Source organism: Fundulus heteroclitus, unplaced genomic scaffold (assembly GCF_011125445.2).
Source record: "Fundulus heteroclitus isolate FHET01 unplaced genomic scaffold, MU-UCD_Fhet_4.1 scaffold_470, whole genome shotgun sequence".
Lineage (NCBI taxonomy): Eukaryota > Metazoa > Chordata > Actinopteri > Cyprinodontiformes > Fundulidae > Fundulus > Fundulus heteroclitus.
The window spans coordinates 56,412-82,576 of NW_023396891.1; the positions used below are offsets into that span (position 1 = coordinate 56,412).

General features: G+C 42.3%; 1 long non-coding RNA gene and 1 pseudogene across 1 annotated transcript; one reads left to right on the plus strand and one right to left on the minus strand.

The window, feature by feature from the left end:
* Positions 1 to 26,165, minus strand: part of LOC118556046 — a 61,052-nt pseudogene that overhangs the window by 20,616 nt on the left and 14,271 nt on the right.
* LOC118560734 lies at positions 3,224 to 6,695 on the plus strand. Its single transcript, XR_004929560.1, has 3 exons — positions 3,224 to 3,635; positions 5,434 to 5,492; positions 5,605 to 6,695. It is a non-coding gene; the product is annotated as an uncharacterized LOC118560734 (long non-coding RNA).

Below are 26,165 nucleotides of genomic sequence, written 5' to 3' on the forward strand. Positions count from 1 at the left end.
GATAAATAAATAAATCAATTAATAAACAGTCACGTGCCTTTTCGACCCCCGGGGGGCTTCGGTCCACTCACTTTGATCTGTCTAATTTGAGAGACGTGCGAGGTGTGGAGCCGCCAACAGAAAGGAAGACGCCACAGACAGACACACAGGCAGGAACATTATCTTCACAGTCAATTTTAGAGTTCATTTAGCAGGGTTCTCCATAGCAAGCTTCCAGCAAAGGCTGGAAATTTATGGTAAACGGACTGAATTTGCACTTTTTTTTCGAGTCATACAAACTAGTGTAAAGCACTTTGAGTGCAATACAGCCACATCCTCACTAACAGGTACACATTCATCACCGACACGCAAATTGGTGGCAACTCCGGGTAAGTTCACGAGTCGCATCTTTTGGAGTTGTGATAAGATAGAACCTCCAAATGATAAAAAAAAGAAGAATACATAAATGCCGCAAGCAGATTTTTCTCTGCAAATAAAAGTGCTCCTTCTGCATACTATTAAGACAACAAAGAGGGCTTGGGTTGCACAATATATTAAGAAAGCAATCGTCATAATTTCAATGTGTGGAATAACTATATAGCAAAGAAACGCTTGGATTGCAATAAATATTATATGTCAATGTTACACCCTACCTGGGTTCTGCAGTCGCAACGACAAACAAAGACAAAGTAGACCAACTTTAGCTATAGACTTAAGCATTTGTTTATTTATTTCAAATCATATAGTTATCGCGTCATTCACTAACAATGAAAATGTGTTTTGTAAATCTTGGAGCCCTGAAGCCAATGATAGTAAGGTCCGCTCATCCAGAGCGAAGTGTGCGCAGCGTGGGAAAAAATAAATGTTTCTATGCACAGGAAAAGTCCTGCAAGGCTGCCTTACGTGGCAAACCTCTGCACCATAAAAAATTTGCAATTTACCTAACATTTTGACGTGTCTGTGGACCAACAGCAGTGGTGTGAGTGCTGACAGTGCTTCTTAGGTGGCTTGGTGCGGTCGTGCCACAAAATGCCCTAGAATGGAGAGGGCCTCATTATGTTTTCCCCTTAAGTCATAAAGGAAGTGGTTTTGTCCTCAACAAAAAAACTAAACAACTCTTCTCAAACCCAACGTCTCTATAATCATGTAAAATAGTGGGTGCCACACAGAGAGCGTGCTCAGTGTCTTTATTATTTGGTATTTTGTTAATATTCCACCATACCATGTTTATAGCTATGCTATTATATTGGATAAGCGACTTTCGTGCTGTGCTGGGAGTGTTCTGCATGTTTAGGTTAAGTTAATTTTTTTTAATTTCCTTTATCTTCAGTCAAAAATGCCTTAAAGATACCAATAGCCACTTTAAATCATTTGAATTTATATGCATATTTTCCCGTGTGCTGTATGTTTGGAAATTGCAACGACGATGGCAGTTCAACACATTTTAGAGCTCTGGTTTAATGTACTGATTTAAAGTTGCTTCTCAGTAACAGACTAACATCTGAGCAGCCACAGTGTCGAAACAGACACTGCGAAAGGTCAGCCATCTGCCTCGCTTGTTAAGCCGCCACTGGATGCAGCGGCGTGATGCAAGGCGGTGTGAGCGTGTGTGCGTCTCCGCGCGTGCGTGCGCCGCGTGGTCGCCGTAAAACGAGGGAGAAAAGAAAATCCCAAAAAATGACGACGGCCACGGAGCAGATTCCTTCCTTAACTTCTGACAGCTTTCACAGTTTCTCTGTCCAGCTCCCTTCCTCCTTTCATCAGTGTCACCACCTGCCCCCCCCCCCCCACACACACACACTACCCGCCCACCTCCGCATCTCAAGACCAACATGGCACTCACTCACCCCCCCCCCACCATCACCCAAACCCCCCCCCCTCCGTTGTCCACGACTCCAGGGACCGCCGTGCCAGGCGGGTGCAGGGTGACAGATGGCATACACCAACCACCCTCCCCTCCCCGAGCTCTTCTCTCTCCTCTCCCTCCTACTGCATCAGCCCCCCTGCTCGGCCCACCGCCCCCCCACCCCCCCTCCTCCGGTGGCGCAGCGGCGGACCAGATCAGTGCCATTCTGTCTCATTAGAGCCTGGCTAATTAGCGTAGCCTCTTCCAGGGGAGAGTGAGTGAGTGAGTGACTGTGAGAGAGAGAGAGAGAGGATGATGATGGGGAGGGAGGGCGTCGGAGGCAGTGACGGCGATCTATGCTCTTCTGGTCATTGAGGAGTCGGAGGGCATTGAGCCGCGCGGTGCGCTGAGCTCCCAGGGTGCTTGTTTTGCGGCGGCGGGGGCTCTGATTCCACCCGCTGCATAATTCCTCTCATGAAGTGTCGAGAATGTTTAGACACGAAAGTCAAGTCAAAGGAATGCCCCCCGATCCGCTCCACACCACCTCGCAGCTAACCTCCCATTGCTCAGCTAAATATTAGCTGCCAGGCTAATCGATCCCCTGTTAACATGCTGGAAGAAAAAAAAAAAAAAAACTCCCTCAGCCTTCCTGCGCCAGTTAATAATGCTGCCATCAACTCAGAGCTGCTCAGATCAGAGCTAGCGCCTCTACAGGCTTAAACCAAACGGGCTGCTGTGGCACGTCTCTTGTTTTCCTCCGAGTTCGGACGACCCCCGTGAAGCCAGACGGAAACGCGTTACGCCTGGAGCCGATTCCGCCTCCCATCCACGCAGCATCTCCCCTCGTTTTTTCAGATTAACCGGATGCGAGTCGCAACCTTTAATCAGATAAAGTGACACGGCTCAGGTTAGATTCACAGCTCTATAGTTAACGTCTCTGAATATGTGGCAGTAAAGGAGTGATTGAAATGCAACACTGAATATGTGAGAGAGGAGGTGGAGGAGGAGGAGGAGGAGGGGGCTGTTAGGGTCTGGCAGAGGCCTGCTGTGGTTACGAGCCCTAAGAGAGAACAGAATGGCTGTGTTCCAGATACCTCCCAAACACACTCGCACAACACACAGGCGTGCACACATTCGATCTCCACACAAGAAACCTATGTCTGACGCAGGAGAAGCGTCGACGCGCTGAGCAGCCGCCGATCAGACGAACGTCGACCGCGCCTCCATCCTCAGAAACGCCGTTTGAAATGAGGACGGCGTTTTTCACCGTCGGCTACCTTTCTGTGTCCAGATCAAATGCTTGCTCTGAACACACGGCGCTGCTAAGAGACGTCCACCGAGCACACACACACACACACACACACACACACACACACATTCGCATGGGACTGACGTGCCGGTCAGCTGACTTTGCGTCGTGAAACACCCCACCCCCGGGGGCTGAGCCTGAACTGACGGGACAGTGCCAGCTTCGGTGATGAGGCCTCTCCGTCACCCTCCCCCAACGATTATTTCCCCGGACCCCATATGGGCACCCTGCCAGTCGAGCCCATCCTCCATCCTCATCACCAACCACGTCCCACGATGCTCGCTGCTGGCAGGATCCTTTCATTCGGGGGGCTACGGGCGGGTTATATTTTGCCTGCAAACATCGCCTGACCTCAGCTAAATGTAAATGAACACAACCTCCTTTGCGCTGGAGCAAAGGGCATTAAAGATGGCGTCGTCGATTTCTCGTAGAGCGAGAGGAGAAAAAAAAAATCCTCCAATCAGAAGGAGCCGGGATTTCACCGCTAACACCTCTTTTCAAGTGAGCAAGGAGAGATGAGTTGGCAGCAGCGTGTAGCAGGGTTAAACAGACACAGAGTCGGTGCTAATTACTTACTTGTTTTGGCTTCCCAGATATGAGTTCTTGAGAAAATCATGTTTTTTTTTTTTTTTTTTGTGCATTAATGGAAGGTGGATTCTGTTCTACCTCTTTTGTATTACCAAATATTTGATTTCAGGCACCGTTAGCTCAGCAGCACCTGCAGAAAACACCTTTATAGTGTAAATACAGGGAACCATAAAGAAATAAAATGTATTAATATAACTGTTTTCCCGTAAAAACGTGGTTTCTAAAAGATTTGGCTATGGTTACGTATTTATGTAAGAAATGTATTTTAATGGGATGTTCCAGGTGGAACAATAGAAAGCAAATAAAATGAAAGAATTAGCCCATCACAATTATCTAAAGGATTACATATTGTGAAAGAAAACAGATCAATTTACGAGTATAAAAATTCAATTCAAAACTTTAAAATTCTCCAGAATCAAATTTTGGTATTTTCACAGCTGTTATTATCACATTCTGGACATTTGAGAGCAGATAATCGATGGGTTTTTTATCGTTGATTGGGTCAACAGCTCATTGAAGTCGGCTTCCTGTCTGACAGCGCGGTAAAGGGCTATTTCACCGCATTTTTCATCATCTAGACCAGCTTAGATCAGCCTTGTTTTAATATGTATATCATTTAGACTACACAGGTCTGGACCGGGATATTCTAACCTCAGCAAAGAATCTTTAAAGAGCAGTTTGAGACCTGTAATTATTTGGTTTTGTTTGATTTTTTTAAGCTTTGCTCCTTTGTTTGACATCTAAAGCAGACACAGTTTAAGAATCATAAGTTTAAAAAAAAAAAGCACTGAAATGACTGAATCTGCTCTAACTTGTAGGTTCTCTGTCTGTAACTCTACAGGCGAAAATCCCTTTTTCCCGAATTCACCACTTTCACCACATTTGATCTATTTCCTACAGACTTGGCTGTCTGCCTTCCTTCAACACAGGATCGTGGTGAAGCATCCAGCTCTGCAGTGCTAGGCACCATCTGGATGAAAAATGTAGATTAACGGTAGAAGCTATAAAATAAATGTTTAGGTTTTTTTTTTGTGTTTAGGTGTTTTTGTGTATTTACGTTTTATAAAATGAATAAATAAATGAAAATATTATCTTAAACATTCATCTGAAGTATCATATTATGTAACAACTAAATGATCATTTAAATTCATGTTGGAAAAAGACCTCACATAAATGCAATATTGAGTAGATTTTTTTTTAAATATTGTAGAATAAAAAACAAAATTCCCTTTTTACATTTTAATCATTATTGGGGGAAAAAAAAAATTCTTTTATAAATACACTTCGTAGGAACCCAGTCCTTGCTTCTTCAGTGTTGATTCATTTGAACCCATTAAATATTTAGCATTTAGTAAGATTATAATTTTATCAGTCATGATGTTATTCACTTCATTTTCAGTTCAATTCAAAACTGCTTGCTTGAATTAAGGAACTTCCTGCATATATATATTTTCTAACATAACATTTGACTTGAGCCTGTCTGTGAAGAGTCTAGAGATGACATTTGCAAATATTGCCCTCCGTGAAGAACTCAACTGAACACAATTTCTCCACACTAATAGATTTAAACGAGTTTGGGGAAACTTAAAATGGAATCCACCTTGATGCGCTTCAAATAAAACTAAAACGTGGGATCTCTAACAAATTTGCACCAGAGGTTCTCTGTAAGCTAACGTTTTTTTTTTTTTTTTTTTTTGTTTTTTGGTAGCAGGTTTGTGGTTGGAGCAGCGACTGGTCTGAAGGTTGCTGGGAGCTGTGGCGGCTGCTGAGGTACGGGGGGAGACCAGCTGCCCGGGAAGCGCCCATTACGAGATGGAGCCAGAGATAAGTGCTCTCACAGGCCCCTTTTCAGAGGCATAATTAGCACACTTCTTATCTGCAGCTCAATTCACATTCACACCCGCCTGCCATGAATGGAAACGTGAAAAAGAGGCAGAAATCGGAGGGAACGGCGGAGGCAGAGGGGCAAGACGGAGCGACGGGAGGGGAGGCGGGAGGAGGGCACGGTGGAAAATCGGTTCCCAGACAAGCCGTCAATTTGGGAAGAGGTGAGACAGGAGCGAGTTAATACTGCGACTGCCTTTTCTCTTTCTCCATCCTTCCAAGGAGTCTTTGAACTCTTTAACAAAAACAGTGGTTTGTGCATCAAACTGCAATTTGGTAAAACAAAGCTATCTGGGGCTATAATCATCCTAATCAGCAAGAAAAAAAACATAAAGCCTTTGCAGATATTCTGAGATTATTCCGCCCTTGGTGATCTATTTCCCCACCCGTCCTCCTCATCAGGCACAATTGTGGAAATCTCTCCAGCTCTGCCTGCGACACACACATTAACGCTAAGTCCTGGGTGCCGCGGCTTTAATTGCTTTTAATAAAGAGTTAAACTGCCGGTGTGTTTTCTCCTCGTCTGTTCCTCTGTTTCCAGCACACACAGGCTCGTATTGTTCCAGCTTTGTGAGAAGCTGACGGGGGCCCCTCATCATCATCTTACCGCGCCGAGCTAATATAAACAGGTTTGTTTGGTGTTGAAACAGCGTCAGCCGCTGAACTCCAAACCCACAATAACGCAGACATGATGACGATAATTCGCCGCCGCCGCCGCGTTCCGAAGCCAAACGCGTTTCTGCCCCTTTACCTGAAACTTTTTGGTCAACTTCATGCGACACATTTCTATCCTCAAATCGTTTTTTTCATCACGTTTTATAGGTTTGCTTAAAGAATGTCTGGGAGGAGTTAAATCAAACTGAAATATTTGCTTGTTTGGACACAAACAGGGTTGTACTGATACTTAAAGATCTCCTGATTTAGATTGAAACGCACCGGCTATGTGTGTCTATTTGTGTTTGCAGGGTACAAACTATATAGCTTTTGCCATAACTGCATTGGACATGATTTAAACCAACACTAAATCAGCTAACAGGACAAAAAAAATAGCTTTTTGCTTTTTTTTATGGGCTCTGTTTGTGTGTTTGGTCCATGAGTGTTGGGGTACCTGGCTCTTGGACGCAGCCACCTTGGCGAACAGGGCCTGGGACACCTTGGCCCGCTTCATCTCCTGCTGGATCTCGTCGTAGATGGTGGAGGTGATGTTCAGGATGCAGTTCTCGGTCTTGCCGTTCCACTCGTTCGGCAGAGGCGACGGCTTCACCTGAATTAGAAAGAACGTGAGAAAAAACACAAACTGATACAGAGGGCCGAACATTTTTTCGACAGAAACTTTATTTTGTAGCCAAATGCTGAAAAGAAAACGCGCTGAAAACATATCAGCGGACCTATGAGGCCTTTCTTGACTAGACGGACAAAAACAGTCAAGTAACCAGAAGGTACTTTCCTACTCGGATGTGGCTCGGCCCACATGCCGACCAGCGACAGACGTGTACAGTGCCTTGTGAGTATACAAATCCTTGAAAAGTTGCATTTTGTTTGTATTTTAAGTTATAAACCAAGAGACAGCAGTGCAGTGGTGTCTTTGCCCTAAAGGAGGGAAAACCTGCACCTCCTTCTCAAGTATTTTTTTTCCAGAACCACTGAACAGCTTCCCCTTTTTCTGTCCACAAAAAAAAATTCCCACAGCATAATGCTGCCACCACCATGTTTTAACGATGGTGTGCTCAGGGTCACGCGTTAGATTTCCTCCAGCAATAATGTTTTGCATGTGGCCCAAAAAGTTTCATGTTTCCCCCAATTTCCAAAGTTTCTGTTTGCAGCAAAGTGTGAAAGACCCTAAAGGGATAGCAATGCCTTTTCCAGACCAATACTAAATTTGATTTCCAGAGGTCTGACAAGTCTAGAGTAAGAGTGTAGGCCAACAGACGTAGAGGATGCCTCTACACTGCAAAAAAAGGAACTAAAAGTAAGTAAAATGTTCTTAAAATTAGTATATATTTCCTTTATTTCAGCAGCTAAATAAGACTATTTGCCAATGGAATGAGAATTTCTACCCCAAAAATAAGATAATTAGACATCCTGCACTTGGAATATAGTGATGGAGATGAATTGTCTCTTATTTTAAGAGCAAAAATCGTTTTCCATTGGCAAATAATCTGATTTACCAGCTCAAATCAATGAAAAAATATGCTAATTTCACTTACCTACTTTGAGTTACCTTAAGGCAGCCTTACCAGAGCATGAGGCTGAGTAGTCGGGTCGTACACTTGCTCAATTTGTGGAGAAACATTGGAACAATTTGTATTGTGACCCTCTATCAAACTCTGACAGATGTTTCCTGATGTGTCTAAGGAGCATATCACCCATCACCGGTCGGCACGTGTACCTAGCTACATCTGAAGTGGGCCGAACCTTCTCGATACTTCTCTCCCTCTGTGAGCGGGGTTATTTAGTGCTCCCGGATTTGGTCAAAAGGCTATTGTGAGTGTGCAGTGGCTGTGTGGGTGTAATCGTGTGTTCACATTTTGCAGTGTCGCGGTCGGAGGGGTGAGTGGGTGACGCTGTGTGCTCACAGGTGAAATGCCCACTGGGATCCGGGGATTCCAGTCCTCCGGCCTCACGCTGTTGCAGTCTTCCCTCCGAGGCTGGAGAGCAAAAAAAAAAAAAGAACACAGCCATGTTTGTTCAGGCTCACATGTGGAATGATAAAAAGGCATCTGTCTGCACCGACGAACACACACACACACACACACACACACAGAAAAAAAACTGGGGAGTAGATTACACCCACACAGAGCTGGATTGTTGCTTTGCTTAAAACCACTCCGACGTGTTGTATGAAATGTTAGTATTCTTATGCGGCGCTGGTGATTAAAAAGCAAATGCAAGTCAAGTGAAATCAAATCATTTTTAATCAGCGGCTTGTTGCATCTTGACAAAAATCCTTTGACAAGGTAACAAGCATCCTAATAAAAGCATTACCCAAGAATCATTAGCATATGAATCATTCCATATGAGGCTTTTGAAAGGAGACATGCACAGGGCTGGGTATGAGTGCAAGTGAATGGCATTCAAATAAATCATAATAACACCAACAGCGAACAACTCCTACCAAATAAGAGCCCGGGATCAAAAACATATATATTGAAGTATTTTGTCTAGCTGCCTAATACGAGTCTGACGTGTTAACAACAATCTGAGAATCCTGAAATTTGTGGCGGAGAAGGAATGTCTGGGTGTCCCCGGGTCTTTTATCTTCTTTTATGACAGCTCGGCGCGGAGCTCGTCAGTCTGAGAGGGACGGCACCGTGTCAAACAAATTGTCGACGCCGGGACATGCAGCGACTGGCTTTGGGGGAGCCGTGCTGAGCCGTCAGCACACATGAGAGAAACATACCTCCGCATCTGTTTTTATGAGGCCAATAAAAAGCCTCCTCTGTCTCTGGCTCAATTGCCACCTTGGCTGATTTATGTGCTTGAATTTACACTGCATTGCTCCACCGGAGAGGCTGGCAGATGGCCAGGGTGCGCGGAGCGAGCGAACCTGCGTCTGCGGCCGTGCGTGAGGAGCCGCCTCACGCGGGAGCGGCTCTATAAGATGAATGTCTGCGCGCTGAAGTCACATGGGGGAAGTATACAACCCCCGGAGCGACTGGGCTGATGTGTCAACAGTATTCTGAGAGCTGTTTGAATAAGAATCACAAAGCAGATGCTTTGAACTTTTTTTATTCTTCGTCCTGACTGTTAACACTGCAGATTTACAGCTAAGTAGTTGTTTGAGAGTTAAATGTTGCATTGCTTGCGTCTTCATCGAGTTTGTGGTTGGATGCGAGTTTTCCCCTTTATTAGCTACTCTGTATAATAACTTTGAACTTGGTTTAGTCCGTGTCTTTGCTGTTAGCACAGCAGATCTACCTCTATTTTTACAAACTGGACTGTTATGTGCAGAAAATGGCCTTTTAGAGCCAGTTCAGCTTTAGAATTTAAATCTCAACAAGCCACACTGACATCATCAAAACGCTAGAAACTGGCCACAAACAACTGGAAGTAAGTGTGCTATTTAGCAGCATCAGCACAGAAATCAATATCAGCGTTGAACAGCTGCTCTCAGTTCTACTATCAATATGCAGGGTTGCTCATTTGTTGGTGCTAGCAGCTGGGGTAAAAACACGCACACCTCCAAATTGTACCTATACTCGGCTGTGCTGGTTGCTGGAGGACTGAAGAAAGCAGTTTGCTTTTTTAGACGGTAGTTATGGTTGGTCTGACTTAAATGTTGCTTTAGTTGTTTCTTCCAATGATTTTTCTTTTTTAAGCATATGAGTAGATTTCCTCCTGAGTAGCCGGGCTGAAAAAGTTAAATGGGCATAACCTGATTGAAAGCATCCTTGTCTTTACAGTTAACTCTGCGAATCTACTTCTGTTTTTTTTTTTTTTATATATATATATAAACTGGTTTCATGTGTGCTGATTTGGCTTTGTTAGATTAGATATGTACGCAAACTATTTCCTGTTTCAGACATGATTACAGATACCCCGGATAGTAAAAAGTTTCAAATCTCAACCTTGGCTTCAGGTGCACTAATGAGAACACTGACTTTTTTTTTTTACTACATTTTCTCTTCAACAAATTCTTGTGCAAAGATTCATTATTTGGCTCTGAATCATAGTCCTGAGTTCACTGAGCTGCTCACTGTATTAATGTGAACTACTCTTTTTTCCCTTCCGTGCTGTGCACTTAAAAGAAGAGGGGGCTTGATTTTGGAGATGGAAGGGCGTTTGTCTTTCTTAGTTTCCCCCCCTTTCACCTGAATAAAAGCCAAATATTCTTAGCAGACAGGACAGAGGAGGCCTTTGTCTGCCCCCATCACCTCCCCGATGCGGCTGACTGCACATCAAATGGACTTAAGTGGTAGAAAGTTGCCACATACGTCTCTCATAAAGGACACTGACTCTAAGAGAGGGTACAGAGTTGTGCTGTGGTATGCAGGGATTTGGAAAGAGGCACCGACTAAACGATGTTTGATCTTTCACGGAGCTTGTCATCACTGAGGGAACCAATTTATTTTTTTTATTTTTTTTTGCAAATGCTGTCTAATGCACGGTAAAAGGTCAAAATTAGCACAGATTTTTTTTTTTTTCCCCTCCATCAACTGTGCACAATTTTCACCTGAGTGGGGGAGGGCGGGGATGATGCAGAGATCATTTGCATGCAGAGAGACGGTAAAGAGAAGTGAATCATCGAAAAGTTTAGCAAACATGTTTCCAGAGCAGCGACAACCTTATACAGAGGCAAGTAGTGGTGTTAGGTGTGGGGGTGCAAAAAATGCTTCTTTGGGTGGAGGTTGGATGCGAACTTGCAAGAAAAAATTAGAGTGGGCTAATTAGTGCGAGAAGAGTCAGTGTTTGCACAGTAAAATGTGCAACCTAACGGATAAACACTTAATGTACCAGCATTTATGGTGCAACATTTGTCACATATGTCTCGCAAGCCTGCGAGAAGGCGCCTTTAATAAAACGGCACCAATATGTCAAAACATCCAGCTGGATTTTGTGTGGGGCTTGGGGGGGAGCATGGCGGCGGATGTGGAGGACCATTGAGTCTGCATCTTTCCAACACCAGCAAGACGTAGGAGTCGCCCGGCTGGACTCGATCATTTTAGGACCAGGTTAGCAGACATGTCGCAGCAGTTCGAGGGCGCTTCGATGAACATGACGTGGATCTTTAAAGAGCCGGCGTTGTAGGGTTTTTGGTGACGTTAAAAAAAAAATCTAATCAAAGCAATGCCCCAAATCCCACGACTATAACTTTGAGTTATTTCAGCTTGCAATGCTTATTAAAATCTGAATTCAAAACTCTTTACACAAACAAGCGGCCTACGTTTAAAAAGAAACTTGCAAATTTCAATCTAAATTTTCCACCAACTGCAATGTTGGCCTACTTATATTCATACAGTAAAATTATGGTCTGTTTCGTGTAATTTAGAAACAGCAATTCATGTTATACATATTAGCTAACTCCTGACTGACGGGTCGTGTATATTATCTGCAACATATGCTGAAAAGTGTACATCTACATGGGATATTTTTAAATTTAGCTTGGCTAAGATATTGTTTTGCGATATAAACTAACAGTCTTATTAGCCATCTGTTATATTTACCTTTAAGATCACAGAATATATAGTGCCTTGAATCAGTTTGTCCACATTCTTCTATTTTACAGTAATAAGTACCTGGAAGAAATACTGCAAATTCTCAACTTAATAACATGAATGAACTTGTTGCTCCAGGCTTACAAGAACTTTCTCAATCAGTAATTTTCTTATACATAAAATCAATCTTGGATCATTCTTCCCTGACTCTTGATTTGGCCAAATGAGCTTTTACTGTCCATCCGAGCAGCTGACGTGCCGTGGCTCACTGCTGGAGCTGCACTCTAGGCCATCATGTTGCATGTGTTTTACATGCTGGCTTTTTTTTTTTTTCTTTTTCTGGCAGATTTCTCTGCTCAGATCTACGCACCCAAAAAACATTATCTGATAAAACCCGCTAAAGAATCGTAAACAGGATGTCTAGAGATTTTTCCTGTCTAGATTTTTATTTTCCCTGACAAAAATATTCAGAATACTGAGTTCTTTTTAGACCCGTTTTGAATGTATCGATTCAAAAAATTTGCTGTGAATTTATGGTAAAAAACAATGGATGGATGGATTTGATGGATGGATTTGATGGATGGATGGACATGATATTAACTCTTGAAATATTTTTTTCCTCTATAATCTATAAAATTCGATTATTTTCTGCCTTTTCCGGACTGTGAAGGAACCCTATGTTTACAACTGCTGGCACATTTTCTTGTTCTTAGTGTCCATAGCTGAACTTCACCTAGTTGAGCTGAAAGGCGATAATCCGAGGAGCGCTGACTGACGCTGGGAGCGGCAGCGGAAAACCAACACGAGGGAGCGTGGTACCTGGACTGGCCGACTGGTCGGCGTGCTGATGAGAGGAGTGGAGCCCATCGCGGATGCTGCCGTGAGGCTCCGCTCCCTCTCCTCCTGATAGATGCGGTCGCGCTCGGCCTCAGGAAGCTGCAGGAAGTTCTGCATGGCTCGCAGGTTGACCAGCAGCGACTGGGACGCCGTCTTAGGGTCTTCTTCCTTACGCAGGATCTCAGACAATAAGCCCTGCAAAACGAAGCCGTAGAGGATTAAAAAAAAATGGAAGTTACGCCCACAGCGGTATCCCTTGTAAATCCGATTCTCGAAGCAAAAAAAAAAAAAAGAAGCATTGTAGCTGTTTCTGCAGACACCAGTCATTATTCATATCAAAGAAAGCCTCAATTCCCTTTCAGCTCCCGCTGTCCATTTATGCACGACAAAAACACTTCACTGAAACTCGTGCGCATAATACTTGTAATTTTACACGTTTTTTTTTTTTTTTTTGTGGGGTGCTTTTTTTTTCTCCTCCAGGTTGCCTTTGATAAGAGCTCAGCTATTCGCCTTGTTCAGCGGGCAATCAGTGTATCCTCTGTTTACTTTTCAATAGTGCTCAATTCCATCATTATGAGACAGCGATGACTCCATTATCGGTGATGTGTGATTGGGCCTTTTCATCAGCTCTTGGCCACACACTGTGCAAACCGTTGCTGTGCTTCTCCCACCATCAATAGGTGTGATTTGGTAATAAAACAAGGTGATGGGGAAACATACTTGTGCTTTTTTTTTCTCCTCCCCCTCTTTTTTTTTGAGCATTTAACTCGTCTTGGATTAACCACTGATGTCTAACAGCTAAGACATAAAAAAACCTCTACATGTTTTTCAACATTTCTCGGTATGCATGCTTATCGTTCCAAGGCATTGATCCAGACCGGTCAATCTGTTTCCTCCCAGTAAAGAAAAAAAAAATAAACCAACAACAACAAACTTGCAACCCTACCACCCTCACACGCCCCCTTCTTCCCTGCATTTATTGGAAAACCACAAACCGAATAAATAATCCTCCACAGGCGCGCTCTATGCCTTATTGCTCATATCAGACACAGATAAGACTGTTTGAGAGGAAGCTTCCTGATCTGTACAAAAACACCACTGTCTTGCTCTGCCATGTGACTCACAAACATTTATTTTTTTTTTTTAAGGGAGGGCTGTACGTTCAGATAGATCCTTATCAACTTAATGCTCCCTTTCATACGCGTTACCTTCAAAGCAAAGGCACGGCGAAGGAATAGTTTGGGTGATGTATTACCTATAGTAGACTGCTGCCAGCAGGAGAAACCAGGCACAAGTCAAGGCATGATGTCAACACACTAGACGATGACTTTCTAAAGACACGTTGCAATAAGTCACTGATTTCAGGAGACTGAAGCTGCTGAGTTGTGTTTATGAAACAGAAATCATTGCACGGTCCAGAACATGGAGTCTGCCACCGGTTCTGCTTCTGTGTTTTAAAGGTTTCGTTTGGATGTGGAATGATTAGAGCCACAGGAACACAAACAAACCAGCTGAGATTTGTATCATCACCCCCAGAGCAATCTGAGGTGAAAATATACACAAAAAAAATGCCTAAATGCCTTAAAAAAAAAGCTAAATCAAATGACGGTATTCAGGGAAACGGTAACTTTACAGAAAAACTGAATATATATGAACAGGAAAAAAATCAGTGCGATGGATGGATGGATGGATGGATGGATGGATGGATGGATGGATGGATGGATGGATGGATGGATGGATGGATGGATGGATGGATGGATGGATGGATGGATGGATGGATGGATGGATGGATGGATGGATGGATGGATGGATGGATTAGACAATGGGACGTGTAATAAAATCTGAAGGTACAAATGTTTCCCCTTACAGTGGAGTCTTTTGCGCTTTCTCAGCTCTTTTTGGCCATATTTGTTCTTCATTTGGAAAAAAAAAAAGTGAAAACAGCGAAGCACCAAGTTAAGCATCCAGGAGACACGGGCTGATTTCTACATGATCTGGTCCGAGTGCAAATCAGATACGAGGATGCTGATGATTCAAATTTATAGAAACTAGAACACCTAGAATGTTCCACATTAGTATCAGAAGCTGATCTTTAAAAGTAGGAAGGAAAGAGTCAGTCCACAAAAACAGTTGTGATGTTATCCAGTAGTTATGTGTGAGGCTGTAGATTTAGACCGCGGGCCTTTTTCAAACTTCTTAGCTTCTTTAAGACTGCTTTAACGTTACATATTAGTGGGGAAGTGTTTCATAAGTGGCTTTAATGTTTTCACTGCTACTGTTAAAGATGTTAAAAGGAAGTCAACGTGTAACTTCCACTTGATTTCACAAAGACAAACTGATTTCCAGGAAGTAAACAAGATGGTGTTTGCTCTGCTTTAAACTTGCGAATAGAAGAGGCGCAGACATGACAAAAAAAAAAAGGAAGGAAAACTAAAAGTCGAACGTAAAGTTCTCACACTGGACGCGTAGAAAACAGACAAAACGATGTGACGTTTTTCCTTTAAAATGAGATCGCTGGCTGTTTTCAGTCCTCACCTGGGTTCTGTTGAAGGCCACCCGGGCAAAGACGGCCTGCGAGATGCCGGCCCGCTTCAGCTCATCCCTGACCCACTGGTAAATCTCAGAGGAAACCTCCGTGTTGGACCCCACCTGAGGCTCCAGGGGCTTGGTGTGGGAGTTGCGGTTCACAGGTGGGTGGTTGAGGTACTGCTGCGACAGGGACTGCTGCGCCAGCAGCCGGTTCACCGCGTACTGCTGGTTGAGGATCTGCGCCATCACGAGCTGCTGGTTGACCAGCTGGGGGCTGATGGGCGTGGACACCAAGCCCGGGTGGTGCAGGCCGGGAAGCTGCGGCTGCCGGCCGCCGGTCTGGCCGCCGTGCGGTGGAGCGTGTGGCATCGGCGGCACCGGCGAGGACGGAGTCTGCTCTGCGGTGCTGCCAGGGATCGGCTGCTGCTGGGAGAAACCCAGGTGGTTGTGGTTGTGGTTGTGGTTGGAGCCGGGAGGGGAGAGGTCCGACAGGCCGTCCATCTCCGCTAGAGAAAGTAGAAACACCCAAGAAAGACTTATCACTAATGACTCGCCTTTTAAAAGTGTTAACAAAGCAACACTAGGAAAAGAGGAGGATGTTTTGGGAAAGAGATAAGCTAAAACTCTTCTTACTGAAACATAACTAATGGTGCACCAACTTTTCTTTGATCGACGCTCACAGTTGGTAGGCAGGTCAAATCATTGTCTGTCCAATAAATGGATCAATCCTAAAAATTCCTATTTTCTTAAGTCTCTAAACACATCAACAAACATGTTTGTTGTTGCTCGTTAATCAGATAAAAACTAGGTCCAACGCTTTGATGCCTGAACTAGACAATAATAATAATAATTTAAACCTGCTACTGCTTTAAAGGAACTTAGAGCAACACTTTTTCTTCTGTGTTCAGTGTTTTTTTACTAGAGAAGAACCGATAAACCTTTCACTAAAACCATGTAAATGTTCACATTTCTTTGAGGTTTTACCTGCTGATTCCGATTTTGATCATTATTTTTCAAAAACCAAAGAAAAAAAAAAAACTTTAAGTACCTTGATAGAGGTACTAGTTTTAAAAGTTAGACAATAAAAAAAAAAAAATTATTATTATTTTTTTTAAACAAATTAGATATATGTTTTTCAATCCGCAAAAAGAAGATCAGAAATCAGCAGACTGGACCTTTAAAAAACAAACAAGAAAAGAAACGGAAATCCGCACCAGCCTGGAAAATCCGGATCAGTACATCTCTAACCGTAACCACAGCCTCTAATCCGGGGAAATAAAACTGACCTGGTCTGCACCGGATCGAATTATCGCCTTAGGTCAATGCTTGCCTGATAGTTAACATTCTCTTTTTTTTTTTTTGCTCTTTATGGGAAAAAAATACAATAAGGAGCTTTGAAAAGAAATAGTTAAAACCAAAATACCAACAAAAAGATACTGTAAGTCAGAGTTTTTTTTTTTCTCCCTTCAAAGGGCTCTTCATTGACGAGGGGATAAACCACAGCTGGTTATCCGGCTTAAAAAGAAAAAGATATAACCGCTGATAAAAGAGCCTCATTGTGTTTGACCTGTGTGTCTCATGCCTTCAGAATTAAGTTCAGAATGTGTTTGGCCTCGTGGAAAAAAAAAAAAAAAAAAAAAAAGAGAGAGAGATCGCACACAGACTGTAGTGAATGTGTGTGTTTTACTGGGATTTATGTGCGTGTGTGGATGCATGCCTAATTCTAAAATAAGGAACACACGCTGGCCAATGTGACAATTTTAGAGATAGATGGTGTAAATATAAAGTGAAAAATAGAGTACACATCGGTGGATGTACAAACCGCCTCGTTTAAATGTTTTTTTTTTTTCAACTTTTTGGAGCCGAACTGAACCATTAATTAAACGTTTTCTCTTGTCATTTGAAGACATTTTTGGAGACTTTTGCGGTGTCTCTTCTTTCGGGAATCCGTAAGTCCATAATGGCCGCTGGGGAATATTTTAAGACTCGTTTAAATGATGTGCTCAGGAGGATGAAAACAATGATTTAACATTCAAAGTGCTACCCACGGAGAAGCGAATAAACAGCTGGAATAGTTTTTTAGGTTGCAGAGGATTTTTTTTCCCCATCTTCTGTGAGGGGGCAGCATTCAAGGGTTCCTCCGCGTTGGTGGTGTTAGCATCTCGCAAAGTGGGCTGCGGCCTCCGCATCCCACGGAAAGCCATCGTATGGGATGCATTTTAAAGAATTTAGTTGTCTTTTTTTTTTTTTTTTTTATTCCTTTCATAAAGCGAAAAATTTCAGCAGATGGAAGATTATCGGCATGGATGTTTTCCAGAAAATATCCTCGATAATCGTGTCTATGAGGTGCCTGTTTCTTAACCGTCAGGACGCAGAAAACATCCGTCCAAGACAGGTCTATTGAAATTTTTTTTTTTTTTTTTAAACAAATGACGCGGAGTGGAGGGGTGATGGGGATAAAACAAAAACAAAACAAAAAAAAATAAAAAATCTTGGTAATAATCACATCTCATAATCCATGGCATTCCTTGGCTCTGATGGTATGACGTGCCTATTCACTCTTATGTGAACGTGTGTGTGTGTGTGAGTGTGTGTGTGTGTGTGTGTGTGTGTGTGTGTGTGTGTGTGTGTGACGGCCGGGGGGCATGCTCGCAACACACAAACACAGAGGCACACGGAGGCATTTCCATGCAAATTGAAAAGAGAAGGGGTGACAGAAGAGCATGGCAGGCCCTGGGAGAAAAAGAAGAAGAAGAAAAAAAAAAAAAAAAAAAAAAAAACGACTGCCACAGAAGCAGGAGTCCTCATGTGGAATCCTGCCACAAAAGAGCCCCGGATTAAACACACAATGGGAATGGGACGTGAGCTGAGGGAGAGAGCATGTGTGTGTGTGTGTGTGTGTGTACTTGCAGCTGAGTGAGAACATTTTTTTGCTCATTTTACTAATAAAGTGAGGACTTTAATGTAAAGTTAGGGCCTTTTCTTCTTTTTTTTTGGTTAGGGGTTAGTTTCATTTAGGTTCAGGTTAGGGTTATGGTTAGGTTTGCAGCGGTAATGGTTAGGTTTAGGGTTAGGCCATTGAAGGTGGTTGAAAGTGAATGGAAGTGAACAGAAGTGAAGGCATGGTCCTTTAAACAAGGTTTTGCGTGTGTGTGTGTGTGTGTGTGTGTTTGACAGAGGAAACGAAAAAGGGATTGACCCAACGCTCCCTCTTACATTGGCTTCTGTGCACTGGTGGGGAGATCTGGACCTATAACCTGTGATCAGGGACTTTGAAACCATGATCAGGGGGTTTAACTTGTAACCAGGAGCCTGCTCTGCCTAACTTCAGTCGCAAACTGCTTTCTGGATGTTTTAAGATGAATTCAAAGTTTAAAAAAAAATGAAATAAATCATCAAAAATGCTCACTTCTACTGCCTTTCTCCTCTATATGTCACAAACAACAGATATCTACCCATTGTGACTCCAAAGGTAGAGGGGCACGGCCACAGGTCTGTGGTGGACACCCAATGTATTTGTGCTGAGGTTTTTATCTGAGGTTTGGTTGAACATGACATGTGGGTACTAAAGTTTGTGTTTGTCTGCACGTCTTGAGATTTGAATCAGTGAGTTTGTGTACCAGCGTGGTTAGCTTTCTTATCACGACTTAAATGTTCCAGACTAAATGATTTGCCATATATGACAGTTTTTATTAGTTATCAAGATTACACAGAATTTAGATCATTATTTAAAGAGGAAAAGTGACTTCATGACAGATATATTGCCACTTGAGGTTTTTTATGTGGAAATAAGAGGTTTTTTTTTATTTTCCTGCTTCAGGCATTTGTGCTTTTTGGTAAAGTTAAGAAACAGTAAATTCATAGAAATCAGATCTTTACTGACAACTAGAACCATCCAGTTTTAATAGCAATTTTTTCCGCCCTTTTCTTTACCAGTAGCAAATCTACATTACATCCTTGAGATCAAAAGCTGAGTTTGCTTTAAACAAATGTTGATTTTTTTTTTTACCAGAAGTAAAACTTTTCTAATGCTTCTCATCAGTTATTGTCTGCAGATCCAATACGGCTGCCAAATTACTGTGAGATGCAGGGAAAGCTGCTGTAATAAACAGGTTATTTCTCATTAAATATTTGCTTGACTTGAATGTATGAAATGCAGAGACATACATTGCTGTTGGCTTGTGGTAGCAACAATAGTCAACCTGGTCCTTCAGCACAACTAAAAGATCCCACAGGTTTTTCATCTTGCTAGAAAAATATAGTTATAGGGTATAACTCCTTAATCTGGGTTCAAACTAGCAGGGTAAATGAAACCTGTTGAAGGAATGACCACCATTGTTCATCCTTAACTGACCAATCAGAGCTAATTTGGTCTTAAAATGACATAAAATCCAAATCATTCTCTGAAGACAATGTGATTCAAGCAACACAGACTTGCTGGTAAACCTGCTTGTTACTTGCAATATAATGTTTGGCTACTATAACTATGCAGTCATAAGCTGTAATATTGGTTATTTTAAATGCATAACGAAAGAAGCACAGATGACCATGTGATCGATCAACGTAAATTAATGCATAGTTGTGCATCGAGAAAAACATAATACATGGCTTTCAATTTCTAATGACAGAAATATTTCGTCTATTCCTTTGAAAACACCTCAAGCTCAGTCAGACCTGAATAAGATATTGTTTTATAAGTTAGGTCAGGGATAAAATCCAGAGGAGTTTAAAAAAGAGAGCTGTCTGCTGTGTTCAGCGCTGGCCTGTGGTCCTTTGCCACGTTTTACCCCTCTCTCAGCTCCCCTTTCCTGTCTGCCAACTTTCAATAAAAGTGCCACGAAATAATGTAGAAAAAAGCCATGAATCCTTTTCATTCCACTTCACAATAACGCACAACTATCCAGGAAATAAAATGCATTAAACGTGGCAGGTTTTACCAGACGAGCTGCCAAATAGTTCAAGGGATGTGAATACTTTTTCCGTGGCGTCCTACTGCTAAGGTTTGTTGCGCTGTGAGGATGAATTTATCACCCCCCAAATCGAATCCTGAAAAAAGATCAGTGGCTCTTAAATCTATTCACGAACACCTCCAAAATAAAATCACGAACGCGAATAAGTGCATTAGAAGATTCGGTTTTAAACTTAAAGGAGGTAGGTTTGACAGGTCTCGGCTTTCAGAGGGGAAATGAGCCCCTAAATGGATCATTTTTTTCATTTTAGCATGACTTAAATTGGCTTGAATTGTTTAGTTGTTTTTTTTTTCCAACCAGAAATAAGCCTCTAATTAAAATTCTACTTAGGGAAGTCAGAAGGTAAGTGTGAGGATTTTTAGTTTATGCATTTAGGAATAAAATGTGGCTTCTCAAATGTGTGAGTGGGTGAGAGCATCTTCCATTAAAGTTTGAAATTCGAGGTTTACAGTTAACTTTAGGAAAAAAACAGGAGTTACAGTTGCAGGTATTGTGGTTGGGTTAAAGGAAAGCTGCAGGAAATTAATTTGTGCGCGCTAACAGTCTGCTTGTGTATGTGTGTGTGTGTGTGTGTGTGTGTGTGTGTGTCTGTGTGCCCATGCTGGAACGTACCTAGTGCATTGGCACGCGGGCTCTCACGGAGGACACACGTCCCCAGGTAGCCCTCCAGCTGGGAGGGTTGGCGCATGCCTGCACGGGCGAATGGTAGGGCACGCACATACACACACACACACACACACACACAAAAAGACACACACACACACACACAAACACACCACAATGTAGAGGCGTGAGGAGAGAAACACAGGGGTTAAGGCTTTTCACAGATTCTCTCTCCCACTTCCAGCTATGCAGGAATAAAAACATCAGCATCGCTACAAAAAAAAAAAAAAAAAAAGGGCCAAACTGGCAGATGCAGCAGCTCCCCTTTTGAGGAACATAAAACTGGATAGAAAACAAGCGTGACAGAAAACGTGTAGGAGGGAAGCAAGAGAATACACAAGAACAGCGGCTCTGAAGTAAATAATGTACCCAGCGTACGTTGTCACTTTAAAAGGATCAGATAAAATATGATCGCAGCGCACCGTTTGCATGCAGGATGTGAAAACATTTTTGATAAAGAATCTCATCCGTCATCACGGTGAGGAATAGCATCCTGGCAGAAAAAAAAAAAAAAAAAAAAGATTATGATTTATTTTTTGATTTTTTTTTACTAAATGTAATATCTCACCATTGCCTGCTGCCTTAAATAAATGTTCTGCTTAATGAAACTACAGAAACGTATATCTGATAACTATCTCCAGCTTGGGTGGCACTGCCATTATATGACCTCCATTTCCAGGCCGGTCAAAGGGTATTTTTTTCAGATTACATAAAGTCATGCATTGGCAGAGAGGTAGATAAGAAATCTAATTTAATTCTAGATGAGGTGGTGGACAGTTAAAGCCATTGTTGCCTTTTACTCACAGAAAACTTTAAAGGAATACAAAACATAGAAACAAAACTTTCAGAAGCTCAAATTTGGTGTTAGTTAGGGTAATAATGGATCGTTTCTTTGGCTCCTCACACACACTTTTGAGGATTTTTCCTATTTTTCTTACAAAGGCCCACTCTCACAGACACCTACAGGTGCTTGGATTCAGGTCCACTTCTATACAGAAAAGCCCTATTATTATCTTTAGCTGACACTTTATACTTGTCGTATTAATTAATACTGTATATTCTTCGTTGATGATATCAAGTCGTTGTTTGTTTGTACCTGTAATACTTTATCGGTTGGTTTTACTGTTCTTTTTATATATCTCTTTGCAGGTGTAGAAGCAGACTCCCTTTTCTGCTCACTCCCTTTTTTCTTTTACCTTTTCTCCCTATTAGCATTTTGTCTCACCTGTTTCTCTCCTTTTTTCCCCTCTTCCACCTTCCTGTTTCAGTGTCCATTGAACATGAAATTGTCCCAGCATAAATTCTGATAAATCAAGTGGAGCACTATGACAAAAGCAGTAAGGCTCCGCTTGTGAAAGTAAAACCTGTTGGGCTCTCTTTGGCAACAATTCTTAATGCTAGAGTGCCAGGTAGGACAAACACACACAACATTTTTTTTTCTTTAGCAGGTTGTAAAATTGATTGAATCTGATCTCAACTTTACAAAAAGGTCCAAATGATTCCAGACCACCATTATGTAAAAATAAAATAAAAAATAAATTTGAGCCAAAATGGAAAAGCCGATTGTGCAAAACTAAGCTAAACCAGTAATTCAGCTGGTAGAACCAAGTTTAACAGTGATGACTGTCAACCGTCATTATCTGTAAGCCTTTAACAGGTTCTCCTACTGTTCTGCAGGAGTTTGGTCCTCTCTCCTCAGTTAGGAAAGTTTCTAAATATTGAATTCTCCACATCTTTTACGGTCCCATCCCAGCATTTTAATCAGGGTGATGGCTGGACTTTGACTCATTGCACAATGGTGGCAGCTTCAGCTGTCGGACTAATGGCTTCACAACTGACTTAAAATGCTTTGGTATACAGAGGACTCCATGGTTGACTCACTGACTGCAGGGGCCGAGGTCCTGTAACTGTGCAGAACCAGCCCGAATCGTCTCTCCTCCACCAGTTGATATGAGCTGTTTGGTTTTCTCCAAACTTGGCTCTATGCATTATGGTCTAACTTATGTACTTTAGTCTCATCCTTCTCAATGAACATTTTTCCTGGTGTCTTGGGGTTTATCGAGGAGCACTTTTACAAACTGAGCTATGCTGCCATAGTCTTTTTAAAGTAAATAGTCAAACAAGCCATTCTAACTCAGTCCTTTAGTAACTTTCCAGTCATGAACTTTAACATTTTACCGTTCTAACTGAGGCCTGCAGAGTCTGGGATGGAGTTAATGTTTTTTTTATTATTATATCTCAGAACAACGCAGTCTGACGTTGTGGGAGAGAGTTTTTTCTGGGACTCCTGTGAACATTGGCAGATGTCTTGTGTAATATCGCTCACTGTAGAATCATGGACTTTAAATTATGTATAAAAAGTTTCATAAGTCCCCCAAGATGGCTTCTTTAACCCCGATGCTGATTTATTTCTACCTTTGCAGTAAGGCAAAGCACATCCTCATGTTCCACACCCGAAAACTATAAAAACTCCTGCTTCTAGGGAGGTGTTCAGACACATGACGAAAAGTTGATTAAGTTTGTTTGATCAGCAGCATTTTGATGCCACTTTCCCTCTTAAATACTATAAAGCCATAAGGGTGGACTTAGTTTTCCCCCTAGCAACTTTTATATTTCTAGTTTACAAATAACGACAATGTAAAATAAGTCATGTGCTTTTGTACACTGGAGGTCAAATTTACATATGTTTTGACTTTGTTAAGACTGGATCCTTTTAATTGTCTTGATATAAAAACCCACAGAACTGAAAGTGGGTGTACTTTCTTTTTACAATGGTTGTAACTCTTGTCTCGACCTTGAATTATTCGATAACAGGGTAAAAATGTATCTGTGCAGCGTTCAACAGCAGGAAGACAAAGAGCCGTTTGGATAGGGGACATATTGTGATGATGACTGGTGCGAGTGTGTGTCTAACAGTGTGTGTGTGTGCAAAGAGACAAAAGTGTGAGCGCCATACTTTGCGCCCCTCCGTTTTGCTTACCCATCATATCTTTTGTCTTCTTGAAATGTTTATACCAGCGCCCAAATTCCTGACACTTTGCCGCCGACACATTTGCATAGTAAGTGCTGTTCACAATGGAGGAAATCATACTCTGAAAGAGAGAGATTGATTGAGAGAGAGCGGGAGAGACTTTTAGATTCTCACTGTGGAAAATGCAGACATAATATTAGAGCTGGTGGAACATGCAGCAACGCTTTAGCTTGTCAAAGCAAATAAAATATACGGGGTGGGGGGGGGATAAAGGTCTAAGACATGCAGATGTGTAAGATTTTTTTTTTTTCCCCCTCTCCTTAACGAACAAGAAATCACATCAAACAAAGTTTAATCTGTTGTTTTTTATCAAATGCCACAGAGTTTGTCTTTTACAGAGCGGGTATTTTTTCCATCAAGAACAAGAAAAATATTTACCTTCAAAAAAGGAACATAGCAATCTATTAAGCATCAGCAGCTGTGGAGGTGTTCCACGTAAACGAATGGGAACCCTTTATTTTCCTGCTCTATTTATGCAATCTGTTAGAGACGGAAACTTCAAGCAGATCGGGGTCCGCAGCGAGCATGTCGCCCTGTGACGCACGTGCGCTTCTGACTCTCCCTATACGGTTGGCTCTTTGCCCTCCCAACATTTACCTCCAACCTGAGACAAACAAAGAGCCCCATTTATTAAATCCCCGCGCAGTTTCATTAAAATGAATGTTTTAACACCTCGCCAGCCTCTGGGTGAATGCGGGGAGGAAGGAAGAAAAAAAAAAATGTTTTTGATTGTTATAAATATTCAAAAGAAACGAACCATCTGTTTTCAAATTATAGGTATGCCATCTTTATCGTTTTCTATAATATATGCGCTCGGAGGATTGTACGGGGGACCTTCTGGCGGAACGAGCACAAACCAAGTGTTTCAGAATAATTCGGGTTTTCTGGCTTCAGCTTCTCTGCGCAGAAAGGAGTGGAAAAAGCCAACAGCTGTGCCATCAGAAAGGTCAGTGCAACTCTGCACTCCTGACTTTTGCATTAAAGCGACACTTCAGACTTGTTTCATGAAAGGTTCTGGTAGGTATCTTCCCTGCAGTGTCTTTATTAGTTTCCGAGCTATGAAGTAGTCAGAGCAGGTCGTAGGCAAAAGCTTTCTATCATGTTAAAAGAACTCGTTCATGCAAATGCTATTTTTATTAAAAACACATAATAATGACCTTTCTATACACAGCCAGCCAAACAGAATACATCTCCCTGTTACAAACGTAGTGAGCTAGAAACAAACATAGCATTGCATGCTAATACAGTGTTTTATCAGATGGATTTTTACATGGGAAAAAGGCCCAGAGCAGCACAGATCCTCCACCATACTTAACAGTGGGTATGAGCGTGCTTTCCACATGTTCCTCCTTTTGTTTAAGCACATGGTTTCAATTTATTCTCCTTGCATGTCTTCTAAATACCCTGCTTGTATTATTGATAGTATCTGAATAAGAAGCGACTGAGATATGGCCAAGTTTAGGTGAGAAGTTATTTTCTTGTAGCCATTTTCTGGCTTAATAAGCAGGGACACCTCTCTTGAATGGCAAGTTCTCCATTCTTTCCCATTTTGAGGACTTGTTTGGAAGGTCGCTGTTATTTACCAAGCAACGGCAAATTCGCCGTATATCACCAAGGACTTCTACTTAATATATCATCTTGAAAAGGAAAGGATTGTTTAAAGACTCATTGAAATGCATTTGCACAAACCTCATTCTATGGTTGATATTTGCACGGCTATTTGATAGAAACCAGCTATAGTTTTAGCCCGACTCTGACAAGTTGGTAGCTTGAAAACCGTCTACTGCAGGCAAAATATGGATTAGTCTAAATCTCTCAACAGAACCCCATTTCAAAGAATCTGAACTATCCTATTAAGTTCAGCATCCGTTTTGAAGACAGTATCGCAAATCACAGTATAAATAAGATGGCAAAAATCTTTAATTTGCAGATGGTTAATCTAGTGTGGCGAGAATTTTTGTTGCACTACTTGAGATGATCCTAGAAGATCCGACTTATAATATAGTCATACCTATCAACTTTTAACGGTTGTTGATAGTGAGATTGTTGACGGGGGGGGGGGGGGGGGGGGGTGCTGTTGTTAGATTGAAGACGGTCCAAGGGTGACAGTGAGATTGTTGACGGGGGGGGGGGTGCTGTTGGTCGATTGAAGACGGTCCAACGGGGGGGGGGGGGGGGGGGGGGGGGGGGGTGCTGTTGTAACACATGCCGACTTACCATTTCATTCGCACACAACACGGACCGTTGAAGTGTTTCACTTTGGATGACGGAACCTTGTTTGCGCGGCGCCGGTCCTTGCAGCTGTGTTACCGCTACTACTGGACGTGCGGAAACCATTGTACCGCAAATTGGTTCCGCCATGACGCGAAGCGTC